Genomic DNA, 14675 nt, shown 5'->3' with positions numbered 1-14675 from the left:
CATACTACCCAAAGCAATTTATAGATTCAATGCAATCCCTATTAGAGTACCCATGACATATTTCACAGATATAGAACTAACATTTCAGAAATTCATATGGAACCATAAATGAGCCCGAATAGCTGCAGCAAATTTGAGAAAGAAGAACAAAGCAGGAGGGATCACAATACCTGATATCAAACTGTATTACAAGGCCACTGTAATCAAAACAGCCTGGTACTAGCATAACAAAAGGCGCATAGACCAATGGAACAGAACAGACAGCCCAGAAATAAACCCAAGTCTTTATGGTCAATTAATATTTGCAAAGGAGGCAGGAGCATAAAATGGAGCAAAAACAGCCTCTTCAACAGATAGTGTTGGGAGATCTAGACAGCTACGTGCAAAAAAATGAAACTCAATCACCAACTTACGCCATACGCAAAAATAAACTGAGGATGGATAAAAGACTTAAATAGAAGTCATAACACCATAAAAGTCCTTGAGGAAAACATTGGCAGGAAAATCTCAGACATTCCACGCAGCAACATCCTCACAGATATGTCCCCTAAAGCAAGGGACATAAAGGAAAGAATAAACAAATGGGACCTCATCAGAATAAAAAGCTTCTGTATGGCTAAAGAAAACAGCACCAAATTACAAAGAAAACCAACAGTATGGGAAAACATATTTGCTAATGGTACCTCAGACAAGCGCCTGATCTCCAAAATATATCAAGAACTCACAGGACTCCACTCCAGGAAGACAAACAACCCAATTAAAAAATGGGCAAAGGAGTTGAACAGACACTTCTCCAAGGAAGACATACAGAGGGCCCAGAGACATATGAAAAGATGCTCAGCATCACTAGCCATCAGAGACATGCAAATTAAAACCACAATGAGGTACCATCTCACACCAGTCAGAGTGGCCAACATAAACAAATCCAGAAACAAATGTTGGAGAGGATGCAGAGAAAAGGGAACCCTAGTGCACTGTTGGTGGGAATGCAGACTGGTGAGGCCACTGTGGAAAACAGTATGGAATTTCCTCAGAAAACTAAAAATGGAACTGCCCTTTGACCCAGCAATTCCGCTGCTGGGATTATACCCTAAGAGCCCTGAAACACTAATCCGAAAGAACCTGTGCACCTCAATGTTAATAGCAGAAGAATTTACAATAGCCAAGTACTGGAAGCAACCTAAGTGCCCATCAGCAAACGAGTGGATCCAAAAACTATGGTATATTTACACAATGGAATTCTACACAGCAGAGAGAAAGAAGGAGCTTATACCCTTTGCATGGGTGGAAACTGGAGAGCATTATGCTAAGTGAAATAAGCCAGACGGTGAGGGACAAATACCATATGATCTCACCTTTAACTGGAACATAATAAATAGAAGTAAAAAGGAAACAGAATATAACCAGAGACATTGAAGTTAAGAACAATCTAACAATGGTCAGGGGGGAGCGGGGAGGGGACAGTGAGGAGAGGGCATTACAGGAACTACTATAAAGAACACATGGACAAAATCAAGGGGGAGGGTGGAGATGGGGGAGGGCAGGGGGAGGGTGGAGGTGGGGGAGGGCAGGGGGTTCAGCTGGGATGGGGTGGAGCAATGGGGAGATAGGCACACAACCGTAATTGAATAACAATAAAAAATTAAAATTAAAAAAAGAGAATCTATTAAAAATATAACTGGAAAACTTGAAAAAAAAAGAATATTCTCACCTTTCCACCTTTATTAATCTTTTTCCATCTGTCATTGATAAAGCTATTGTTGTTTCTCTTTAATTTTGTTCCTATGTTTTCTCTAAATTTTTTTATTCAAACCATATATTTCACTGTCCCCTATTCTTATTCCATTTGTCTTATTCCTTCCCTTTCTTATTTACATTTAAAATTTGTTTTTCCCAAGGGTGAGGAAGATGGCAGCAAGATAGGTGGGAGCTGAACCCACTTACTCATGTACCCAACTGGGACACCTAGCTGATGTTCTGAGGAACAGAGTGAACAGCCAACAGAATTCCAGCTTATATGAAATCTGGAAGCCAAGGGTTGCAGAGGACGTTTAAAAACAGATGGTAAGGAGATTTTGCAGGCCAGTGGGAAGGTCCCTGGGTCCTAGACCGCAGACTACAGCAGCCCCGGAAGCTTTGAAGGAAAGCTGGGTCAGTGACTGTCACTTGGCGGTCCCTCCCCTCCCTGAGTGGCGAGTTCACAGACCCACTCCAGGAGAGACAAGGATGTGTAAAGTCGCTGGGTAGATAAAGACTCACTAGGAGATAGATAGCTGGTGGCGTACCCTGGCTGGGACTGTGGTTGCTGGTGGGGACAGTACCAGAGAAATTGGGGAGCTGGATGACACCTGGAGATGGGAGAAGAGATGGGCTTCAATAGGCATGACCCAGAGAGTCTCTGGACTGGTCAGAGAGTTGATCTGCATGGAAAGCTGGGAACTTGTCAGGAATGGCCTGCTGTAAATAAGGGGAATTTGCTAATAAAAACTCTCAGTTGCTGTGCAAGGACCGCTTGCATGCATTGGCTAGCGAAGTGGGGAGGGGGCATGATTTGCTCCCACTCAGGGCACCTCAGGTATTGATCAAAGAGGGGCAGCAGGGCCTCAGAGAGGTAGTGGGACCCAGAGAGACTTAATTCAATAGGGGAACTAAACTGCCCTGAAGGGACTTTGCAAGCACGCAGGCCCAAGCCAACAAAGAGCAAGGAGGGGTATGATTTGCTCCCATTTAGTGGACCTCACAGAATAATCAAATGGTTGCACAATAAAGTGGACCACAGGTGCTAGCCTTGCACATATTCGCAGTGGAGAGTGTGGGCCGCACAACGCATTGAGGGCATAGAATGGAAATTGGACACCTGTGAATATTGTAGCACAGACTGAGCCCCAATCCTCGCAGAACCACAGGAAAAAAAAATGGGGCCCAGCCTCCCCTCTGTCTCCAGAACCCCAGAAAACCAGAAACACCACTTGGCAGATTTAAAGTCAGCAGCAGGATTTCTTCATTTTTTTTTCAAGAGTAAGATAATAAAGCCAGGAGCTGTGAGATCATGGATAGATCCAGAAAAAACTCAGTAGGCTAACACCAACAACTGAGAAAAATTTCACTTTGCATTCTGTCAGAACTTGCATTTTATTTTATTAGGTTTTTAATTTTTAATTTTTTATGTTTTTATTTCTCTTCTTTCTGTTTAGTTTTATTTTTGTTTGGTTTGCTTGAGTTCATTGTTGGGTTTTCTTTATACTCTCTTTCATATTTAATTTTAATTTATCTTCTGTCACTTCACTCATACTCCAATAACACACTACTCTCGGTCATTTTTTTATTCTTTTTATTCAAATTATATATTTTTATAATATTATTGTTATTCCAAATCCCACACAGGACCCTTCCCTGGTCTTAATCCATTTCACTATCTTCCTGAGCTTTATTACTGTTGTACTTAAATTCATTCTCTTGTACACTATGCCAAGTTTCTATTCCTTACTCTCACTATATCTCACCATCTGACCTCGAATAAGTGCTCTACTTTCTGGAGTCAGCTCACACTCCTTTCCCTTCTAATAAGAGTCTTATCTCTTTTTTACTTTTTACAAAAATGGCTAGTTGGGTGAAATATCACAGTTATTACTGTACAAAGGTTCCAAAGGACCTCCTATCTGATCTCTACTTGCTGGTACTTTAAATCCCATAGAATACTCTCCCACTGTCTTACTCCATTTCACCTTCGCCCTGCCCCTGATAACATATAAGACAAGGTGGGAGTTGTGTATATCAGTAAACCTGCTGGAGGGGAGTACCCACCAACAAAGGAGCCACCAATTGATTACAGTAAGAGAGCCTATACAAGTGGAAGAAAAGGCAACCCTAGAACATCCAGACAAGAAGATCAAAGAGACTGTATCACTGAATCCCAAAGAACTCCCACCACAAAAATTCATCATATGAAAACAACTAGCAAAGCGGAGCATTGGGAATCACAGAAACAAACAAAACGAGTCACCTAAAATGGGGAGACAAAGAAAGAATCCACAATCAAAAGGAATGGAAGACCACCCATTAAAAGACTTAAATGAAACAGAGGCAAACAAACTATCAGATACACAAATCAAAAGAATGGTGAAAAGGATGCACAAGTAACTCATGGACAAATACAAGAAACCAAGTGGGAACTACAACAGTATGAAAAAGGAAATAGAAACTACAAACAAGAACCAGGAGGAAATGAAGAATACAATTTCTGAAATAAAAAATACAGTAGGAGTAATTAAGAGCAGGCTGGATTAAACAGAGGACCAAATTAGTGAGCTGGAAGATAATGTAGAAAGAAACACCCAGGTAGAGCAGCTACATGAAAAAAGACTAAAAAAGTATCAAAACCGCTTAAAGGAATTGCAAGAGAACATGAAATGCAACAACATTCAGATTATGGGAATACCAGAAGAAGAAGAAAAGGAGCAAAGTATAGAAACCCTGTTTGAAAAAAATAATGGCAGAAAACTTCCCAAACCTGAAGAGGGGAAAAGCCAGGCAGTTCAGGAAGCACAGAGTGTCCCAATCAAGATGAATACAAGGAGGCCTACTCCAAGACCTATCATAATTAAAATGCCAAGTTTTAAAGACAAAGAGAGAATCCTAAAAGCAGTAAGGAAGAAACAAGAAGTAACATACAAGGTTACTCCAATAAGCTAGCAGCTGATTTCTCAACAAAAAAAACTACAAGCCAGAAGAGAATGGCAAGAAATATTCCAAGTAATGAAAAGTGAAGGTCTACAATCAAGACTACTTCACACAGCCATGCTCTCATTTAAAATGGAATGCGAAATAATGAGCTGCACAGACAAAAAAGTGGGGGAGTAAAAGAGTACATCTGCACCAAACCAGCATTGGAACAGATGCTAAAAGGACTCCTTACGAAGAAGGAAGAAGAGGGAGAGGGACAGGGAAAGTGAGAGGGGGAGAGAATGAGAGTGAGAGAGAACAACACAGGTACAAAGGGAAAAAATGGCAATGAAGAAGCATCTATCAATAGTAACCTTAAACATGAATAGATTAAATGCTCCAATCAAAAGACACAAAGTAGCTGAATGGATAAGAAACCATGACCAGCATATATGATATCTATGAGACACCCACCTCAGAGGAAAAGATATACACAGGCTGAAAAGGAAGGTTTGGAAAAAGATATTCCAGCCAAATGGACATGAAAAACAAAAGATGGCATAGTAACTTATATAAGACAAAATAGACTTCAAACAAAGGCATAACAAGAGACAAAGAAGTCACTACATAATACTTAATGGAGTAGTCCAACAGGAGGAAATAACTCTTGTAAACACATATGCATCCAATATAGGAGCACCTAAATATACAAAGAAAAGCTTGGAGGAATTTAAGAAATAGATGGCAATACAGTCATTGTAGGATTTTAATGCCCCACTGTCAACAATGGATAGATCTTCCAAACAAAAAATAAACAAGGGTATAGTGGCATTGATCGACATTGTAGATCAAATGGACTTAATTGATATTTACAGAACTTTTAACCCCAAATAAGCAAAATATACATTCTTCTAAATGCGCATGGGTGATTTTCAAAGACAGACAAAATGGTAGGACACAAAAGAAGCTTCAACAAATTCAGAAACTTGTAATCATATCAAGTGTCCACTTGGATCACAGTGGCTTCAAAGTAGAAACCAACCTCCAGAAAAAATTCAAAAACATTCAAAATATGTGGAGGCTAACTAACAGGTTATTAAATAATGGTGTAAATAAGATCAAGGAAGAAAACAAAAATTATCTGGAAGCATGAAAATGAACACACAAACCTATGGGACACAGAAAAGGCAGTCCTGAAAGGAAAGTTCATAGCAAAACAGAACTACCTAAAGAAGAAAGAAAAATCTCAACTAAACAGCCTAACACTACATCTACAAGAACTAGAGGAACAACAATAAACAATGCCCAGAGAGATTAGAAGGAAGGAAATCATCAAGATCAGGACAGAATTAAATGACATAGAGATTAAAAGAACAATTCAAAGGATCAATAAATCTAGGAGCGGTTCTTTGAAAAGAAAAATAGAATTGACAAAACTTTCACCAGACTCATCAAGACAAAAAAAGAAAGGAATCAAATTTAAAAAATCAGAAATGAAAGAGAAGTTACAACCAAGACTACAGAAATACAAAAGATTGTAAGAAATTACTGTGAACAAATATATGCCAAGAAATTTTACAATCTGGGAAGAGTGAATAAATTTCTAGAGACATAAAATCTTCAAAAACTGGATCAGGAAGAATCAGAAAGTCTGAATAAACCAATAACAAGACTGAAATTGAAGTACACAATTTCAGTCCTAGCACACAAATGTCCTGGACCAGATGGTTTCACAGGCAAATTTTATCAATCATTCAAAGAACTTACACAAATCCTTCTGAAACTATCCCCAAAAGTTCAAGAAGAGGGGAGACACACAAGCTCTTTTTATGAGGCCAATATTACCCTACATTCAAACACAGGTTAAAGACACAACAATTAAAGAAAATTACAGACCAATAGCTCTGATGAACATAGATGCTAAAATCCTCAACAAAATATTGGTAATCCAGATACAGCAATACATTAAAAATATCCTACACCATGATCAAGGAGGATTTACCCCGGGAATGCAAGAATGGTATAATATTCTCAAATCAATAACATAACATTTCATATAAACAAAATGAAGGACAACAATCACATGATCATATCAACAGAAGCATAAAAGCATTTGATAAAATCCAACAACTATTTATGATAAAAACATTCAGCAAAGTGGTATTAGAGGGACCAAACCTCAACATAATAAAGGCCATATGCAAGAAACCTACTGCCAATATCATTCTCAATGGGCAAAAACTAAAAATATTTCCCTTAAGATCAGGAACAAGACAAGGTGTCCGCTTTTACCACTCTAATTCAACATAGTACTAGAAGTTGTAGCCACAGTGATTCAATAAGAAAAAGAAATAAAATGCATTCAAATTGGAAAGGAGGAAATAAAACTGTAATAATTGCAGACACGTGATACTGTACAGAGAAAACCCTATAGTCTCTACCAAAAAGCTATTCAACATAATAAGTGAATTAGCATTGATGGTATAGTAGTGAGCATAGCTGCCTTCCAACATAATAAGTGAATTTGGCAAAGTAGGAGGACACAAAGTCAATATTCACAAATCGACGGCATTTTTTTACACCACCAATGAACCATCAGAAAGGGAAACTAAAAAAAAATTCCCATTTACTATAGCAACAATACCTTAAACTACCTAGAAATAAATCTAACCAAGGAGGTAAAAAGACCTGTACTTGAAAAACTAGAGAACACTGAAGAAAGAAACTGAGGAAGATGCAAATAAATGGAAGCATGTATCATGTTCATGGAGTGGGACAATTAACATCATTTAAATGCCCATACTACCCAAAGTAATCTATAGATTTAACACAATCCTTATTAAAATACCAAGGCATATTTCACTGATCTAGAACAAATACTCTAAAAATTTTTATGGAACCAAAAAAGACCCCAAATAGCCTCAGAAACCTTGATAAAAAAGAACAACATTGGAGGGAACACAATAGCTGATATCAACCTATACTACAAAGTCAGTGTACTCAAAACAGTCTGGTACTGGCATAGGAACAGACACATAGATGATAGATCATAGAACATAATAGAGAACCCAGAAGTAAACCCATGTCTCTATGGTCAGTTAATATTTGACAAAGGAGACATGAGCATAGAATGGAATAATGATAAGTCTTTTCTATAAATGGTGTTGTGAAAACTTGACTGCTACATGCAAAGAAATAATCTAGACCAACAATTCACCATACACCAGCATAAACTCAAAATGGATAAAAGACTTAAATGTAAGTTGTGATACCATAAAAATCCCACTGGAAAACATTGGCAGTGAAATTTCAGATATCTCACATGGCAATATTTTTGCCAATATAGCTCCTAAGGGCAAGAGAAATAAAAGGAAAAATAAACAAATGGGACTACATCAAAGTAAAAAGCTAAACAAACCATCATCAAAATTAAAAGGGTACCAACTATATAGGAGAACATATTTGTCAATGTTACATTTGACAAGGGTTTAATCTCTAAAATTTATAAAGGACTCAACAACTTAACACCAGGAAGATGAGCAACCCAATTAAAAAATGGGCAAAGGACCTGAATAGACACTTCTCCAAGGAGGACAAACAAATGGCCCAGAGAGATAGGAAGAAATGCTCAACATCACTAGCCATCAGAAAGATGCAAATTAAAATTACAATGAGGTATCATCTCCTACCTGCCAAAATGGATATCACTAATAAATCAGCAATGAGTAAGTGCTGGCGAGGATGTGGAGAAAACAGAATCCTAGTGCACTACTGGTGGGAATGCTGACTGGTGCAGCCACTGTGGAAGAGTATGGAATAGCCTCAAAAAATGGAACTACCTTTTGACCCAGTGATTCCACTGCTGGGAATATACCCTAAGAATCCTGAGTCACCAATTCAAAAGAACTTATGCACCCCCATGTTCATAGCAGTGCTATTTATGATAGCCAAGAGTTGGAAACAGCCTAAATGCCAATCAGTATATGAGTGGATTAAAAAACTGTGGTACATTTTCACAATGGTATACTAAGCAGCAGAAAAAAAGAAGGAATCCCTACCTTTTGCAACAGCATGTATGGAACTGGAGACTATTTTACTAAGTGAAATAAGCCAGTTGGTGAAAGATAAATAGCATGTGATCTCACTTATAAGACGGATCTAAAGAACAATATAAACTAATGAGAAAAATAGAACCAGAGGCATAGAACCATGGAACAGACTGACAAAGGTAAGAGGGGAGGAAGTAGGTAGGGCCTGTTTGATGGAGTGTGAAGGGATTAGTCAAAGAACATACATGAAGGACCCATGGACAGGTACAATGGTGCAGGGATTGACTATAAAACGGGTTGTGCTGGGCAGAAGGGGATGGAGGGGAGCAAGTTGGGACAACTGTAACAGTGTAAACAATAAAAAACAATTAAGAATAAAATTATCATATGACCTAGCAACCACTCTTCTGGGTAATTACCTGAAAAATTTAAACACATATATACATACAATGAATACTAGTCAGCCATAAGAAAAGATGAAATACTGCTATTTATGACAAAATGGATAGATCTTGAAAATATGATGCTACGTGAAATTAAGTCAGACAGAAAAAGAGTCATATGATTTCACGTATATGTGGAATATAAAATTGAAAGCAACAAATGAATACAAAAAAGAAACAAACAAAAGTGCATGGACACAGACAACAGTATGTTAGTTATCAGAGGGAAGGGGGCTTGGGGATAGGGTAATATAGTATAAAGGGGATCAAATATATGGTGACAGATGGTTTGGCTTTGTGTGGTAGATACACAATGCAACATACAGAGATTAGGTTTCATAATTATACTCTTGAAACCTATATAATTTTACTAAACAATATCACCCCAATAAATTTAATAAAAAATAAAAAAGAAGAAATGAAATATAAAATCAAAAAATATCTTGAAACATAGGAAAAAGGAAATACAACATACCAAAACTTAAGGATTCAGCAAAAGCCATTCTAAGAGAGAAGTTTATAATAATAAACATCTACATTGAGAAAAATATCTCCAGTAAACCACCTACCTCTACACCTTAAGAAACTATAAAAAAAAACAAAGCTCAAATTAGCAGAGGGAAGAAAATAATAAGGCTCAACAGCATAAATAAATGAAACAGGGGCCAGAAAAACAACAGAAATTATCAATAAAACTAAGATTTTTTTAAAAGATAAAACTGATAAATAACACCACAGTAATACCACGGATCATAAGAGACTGCTATAAACAATTATGCCAACAAATTGAATAATCTAGAAAAAACTGATGTATTTCTAGAAACATACAACCTACCAAGATGAAATTATAAAAAAACAGAACATTTGTACAGACAATAATGAATAAGGAGACTGGATTAGTAATCAAAACTCCTAACAACAACAACAAAAAGTCAGGACCAGGTGGTTTTACTGGTGAATTCTACCAAGCATTTAAAGAACATTTAACACTAATTCTTCTCAAACTCTTTCAAAAAATTGAGGAGGGAAGACTCCCAAACTCATTTTACAAGGCCAGCATTACACTGACAACAAAGTCAGATAAAGACAATATAAGAAAACTGTCAATACAATCCAACATTCCTGATTAATACAGGTACAAATATCTTCAACAAAATAATAGCAAATTGAATTCAACAGCATATTAAAAGGATACCACATCATAATCAAGTGAGATTTACCCTTAGATTGCAAGGATGTTTCAACATATGCAAATCAATAACAGTTCTACACCACATCAACAGAATGAAAGACAAAAATCATACAATCATTTCAATAGATACAGAAAAGGCATTTAACAAAATTCAATATCCTTTCATGATGAAAACTCTCAATACGCTAGGTATTATAGGAATATAATAAAGGCCATATATGACAAACCCACAGCTAACATCATACTCAACAATGAAAGTTTGAAGGCTTTTTCCTTGATGAGGAACAAGACAAAGATGTCTACTCTTGCCACTTTTATTCAACTAGTAGTAGTAGTACTAGAATTGAAGGCATTTTGCTAAGTGAAGTAAATCAGAGAAAGACAAACACTTTTATACGGAATAGTAACAAAGCTGAACTCATACTAACAAAGATTGGAATGGTGGTTGCCAGGGGCTGGGGGATGGGAAAAATGAAATGTTGATCAAAGGGTACCAACTTCCAGCTATATGATGAATAATTTTGAGGATCTGATGTACAGCATGGTATCTATAATGAACAATATTGTATTATATTTTTGAAAGTTATTAAGAGATTTTAAATATCACCACAAACAAAAAAACAGTAATTATGTGACAGGTCAGAGATTTAAATAACCTTACTGTGGTAATCATTTTACAATAAATACGTCTATCAAATTGTCACATGTACACCTTAAACTTACATATTATATGTCTCAAGAAATCAACAACAAAACCCTCACCCAGATTGCATTTTTCTTTGTACAGGGTATTGCCACATGCACACTATAAGTGAAAAATACTCTAGTGACTCTTGTGCTTATGGGATGCTCTTATTTTCTCTTAATTTAGTGGTTCTTGGTCACTTTATAGGAGAAAATGAACCCCTACCATACACAAACTATTCTTGTGCTAGTATACTATCTTGTTCAGCTTTATGTCTTTGCCTCCACTATATCGTTTAGAACATTTTAAATTTAGGCAAGCATTTCTAATGATCTAGATTTATTTAAGACTAAACTTGACCAAGAAGGACATGGCAGGTATTTCTGCACATGTGACAATGGTAAGACAAACCAAACCAAACCAACAAACAAAAAACTAGTTTAGGCCACTGCTTGCGACCTCTAAAATTAAGTGATTTTCCACAAATATTTAACTGGAGGAGGTAGTAGAGAGCTTACATCATTGTTATTATTTGGTTTCCTTCAAAATAGCAGTTAAATTCTGTACAAAACGTGACCTTACTGTATTTGGCATGGAACACTTGGTAAATATCTGCAAAATAAACAATAAAGGAGTTTATTCCTCATTCAAAGACTCGTCAAAGTGTAAAACAGCAAACACCACAGAAGCAAAGTTCCAGACTGCAACTATCTGGCAAATACCTCTTCTGATGACTGGCGGGGACGGGCGGGGGGCGGACGAGTTGTCAAAAAACCAATGAATTAAACTACTTCCTTTTATCCGGTTTCCCATTCCCCTTTCGATCTTTATGCCCTTCAAAAAAGAGAAATCACAAAGAGGAAGACGACCAGGGTCTACTTCTTTTATCTGCCCATTCTCAGGGAAAACAAGATTTGGGATAATCCGTGATGAGAAAGAATGAAACTTAATTGGCTACTGCCCCACTTCTCGGTCTCCGAGTGAGTTCTGTGAGATCTTAGGATTCAGGAAGCCTGACCCTGTTTCGAGTTAAATTTTAGTGAACCGCCATACCTCAGTGAGCAGGGGCCTCCGGGGTGTGGAGGCCAGGTTGCGTTACACAACGTGGTATCAGCAGAGTAATATTACATGTATATTGGGTTTTAGTTCCGAGGAGAAAGAGATGTTTGTGGAGGTTCCCGTGCTCGCTTGTTTTGGGCGGTGGGAGCAAGGGTCTTTGCTGTAAGCGCAGACAACGAGGCAACCTCCCGGAGGTCCGACGAGCAGCCCCTGGAATAGGGAATTCTGGGGAGGAACCAAGGGTGGGGAGTCCAGACCTCACCCCTCAAACCTCGCAACCGCCTCTGCCCCTGAGGCGCGCGCGGTTCTTCCCAACGCCCTCCACAACCGCACGGAGCTCAGAGCCGCTCCAGCCTCAGAGCCGCTCCAGCCTCGGGGATACCACCCGCCCCTTTCACAGGGGGCAGCCACAGCACGCACCACCACACACCAGCGCGTGCCCAGTCCTGCACCCAACGCCTCCGTTCCGCACCCCCAGCACACGCCCCCTCCTCTCTGCTCCACCCAGTACGCGACCCTCTCCTTCAGACGCTCCCTCTGCTCCACCCCCCAGAAGTACCCGCTCATTCCTTAAAGGCGCCTCCTCCCAACACGCTCCTTCTCCGGACACGCGCCCCCTCCCCGCACACACCCCATCTAGCACGCGCCTGCTCCCAGCTAGCGCTGGAAACTCTCCCGTGACTCCTTGGAAGCCTAGGCACCCCTCCGCTCTTGCCCACTTATGGCGGCTCCTGCTCCTCACGCATCCTGGTTTCCTCTGCGGACCCCGCACAAGAAGCAGGACCTTTAGGTAGGAGACTCTGGGGGTCTATGGGGTTAGCAGAACTTGCAGGGGCGCAGCGCAATGTGAGGCAGACCCCCTCGCTGCCTAACGTGAGTGGCCCACGATGTTACAGAACAGAGGCAGGGGGTGGTTCACGATAAATTATTACAGAAAGGATTCCGCCTTTCTGTCTCTGGAGGTTCCTTCCCCCCATGCCCACCTGCTAGGTTCGCAATGCCCGCCACCAGAGGAAAGATGTTTCTCAATGCCAGAGACTGGTGAAAAGGAAAGGAATTGTTTATTTAAAAGTTACACAGACTTAGAGTAATAGCTTAATGTCTTCAATAAGATACTAAAGTCCTCTAGAATACCCACAGGTGCACAGTCCTTCCCTCTCCCTGTGCCCAGTCCGGGGTACCGTGTCTCAGGAAAAGAAGTAGAAGTCCGTGATTCAGGCTCCCGGCACCATCAGCTGTGTGGCTGCTGCAATCTCCAGTTAATCCAAAGCCATGTGGCACCTTCTCATGGCCCACCAGCAAGAGTCCTCTCTCCCCTTTCTTCCTGGCAAAGTCTCTCCTGCTGCCTAAGCCGCGTGGCAAAAAGAAGTACTCCAAAACCTCGTGGTCCTCTCTACTCTCCTTCAGAGCCGCATGGTCTCCTCTCCATTTACTTTGGAGCCTCATGATCTACTCCTTTCTCCCCCAAAACCTTGTGGTCCTCCTCTCTATGGCTGCCGCGCCTAGGTTTAAATCCCAGTGCCCATCTTCCTTTGCAGCCCCGTTTCTCACTCCTCCTATAGTCAGCTACACCTGCCAGCATTCCCATACTCTTCCAGCTTTACTGGGCTGCCATAGCAAGTCTGGGCAGGTGTGGCCCCATGGCATGGAGCCAATCATCTCCAAGCTCTCCCACAGGCCCTGTAACCAGGGGGAGTTTCTTCCCAGTCCCATCTTGGGTGGAATTTGGTCCCATCCCCCTGGCTCAAAGCATGGCCACAGCTACTTAACACATCCATGAAACCAGTTAAAGGTTATAGATATGTTAAATGACTGTGCCAGGGGTTAGCTGCAAAGCTGTTGCTACCCCAAACAGCTCTGAATGGCCCTGTTCCATGTGTCCCATCCCCCCTGGCTCAGGCCTGTGTGGGTGAGGACATCCTACATACATTTTTCTAATATTTCCTGGACACCCCGAGTCCTGGACCCCATTACAAATCCCTTCTTGGGGCCCTCCTCTTGGCTGCACCCTGCTTCAACGAGACCAGTCATTCCCGGAGCGCCGCTCCCCACCCTTCCCCCTTCACCACATTTCCCGCGTCCAGCCTGTGCCCGACCACCAGCTTGTGGAAGCCCCCACCTGCGTCTTCACGCGAGCTTCGTGGATCAGCGCGGATCTGCAACCCTTTCTCCTGCTCCCTAAATCCGCATGTGCTTCTCTGGGCTGACCCCACCCCCACAGCGGCCTAAAAGTTGGAATCACAAGTTCCGAATTCTGACTCTGCTGTTCTGGTATCAAGTGATTCATTCACTGTCTGCATCAGGAACTGGGCTCTGGGACCAGCAGGTCAGGCTTTGACAGAAGAAGGCTATTGAGGGACATGACAGGACAAAGGCTTCCATTGCGGCTTAAGGTGTTTTCTCTTACGTTCTTGCAGCTAGTGTGAGGACAATTCGCAGGACTCAACACCCCCTTTAGTGTGGCTTCCCAGTGATTCATGGAGATGCCCCTGTCTGGCACCAGCCTGCCAACCATCCTAGAGAAGTGTTTTCTGTTTACCAGTCTACACCATAGCTCCCTGAGGTTCAGCCTAGACAGCCTGTAG

The 14675-nt window shown here is 40.5% G+C and overlaps 1 protein-coding gene across 1 annotated transcript in view; it reads right to left on the bottom strand.

Moving 5' to 3' along the window:
* Positions 1-11881, bottom strand: part of LOC112304812 (phospholipid-transporting ATPase ABCA3-like) — a 328364-nt gene extending 316483 nt beyond the window's left edge. Inside the window, exons 1-2 of the mRNA XM_053925911.1 lie at positions 11754-11881; positions 11550-11643 (exon numbers count right to left, since the gene is read on the bottom strand). The gene's annotated coding sequence lies outside the window, so the exon portion shown is untranslated. The remainder of the gene's footprint in view (positions 1-11549; positions 11644-11753) is intronic.
* Between the last annotated feature and the right edge of the window lie 2794 nt (positions 11882-14675).

Source organism: Desmodus rotundus, chromosome 1 (assembly GCF_022682495.2).
Source record: "Desmodus rotundus isolate HL8 chromosome 1, HLdesRot8A.1, whole genome shotgun sequence".
Classification (NCBI taxonomy): Eukaryota; Metazoa; Chordata; class Mammalia; order Chiroptera; family Phyllostomidae; genus Desmodus; species Desmodus rotundus.
Note: the sequence above shows the minus strand (reverse complement) of the source record. Positions and strands in the feature narration are given on the sequence as shown.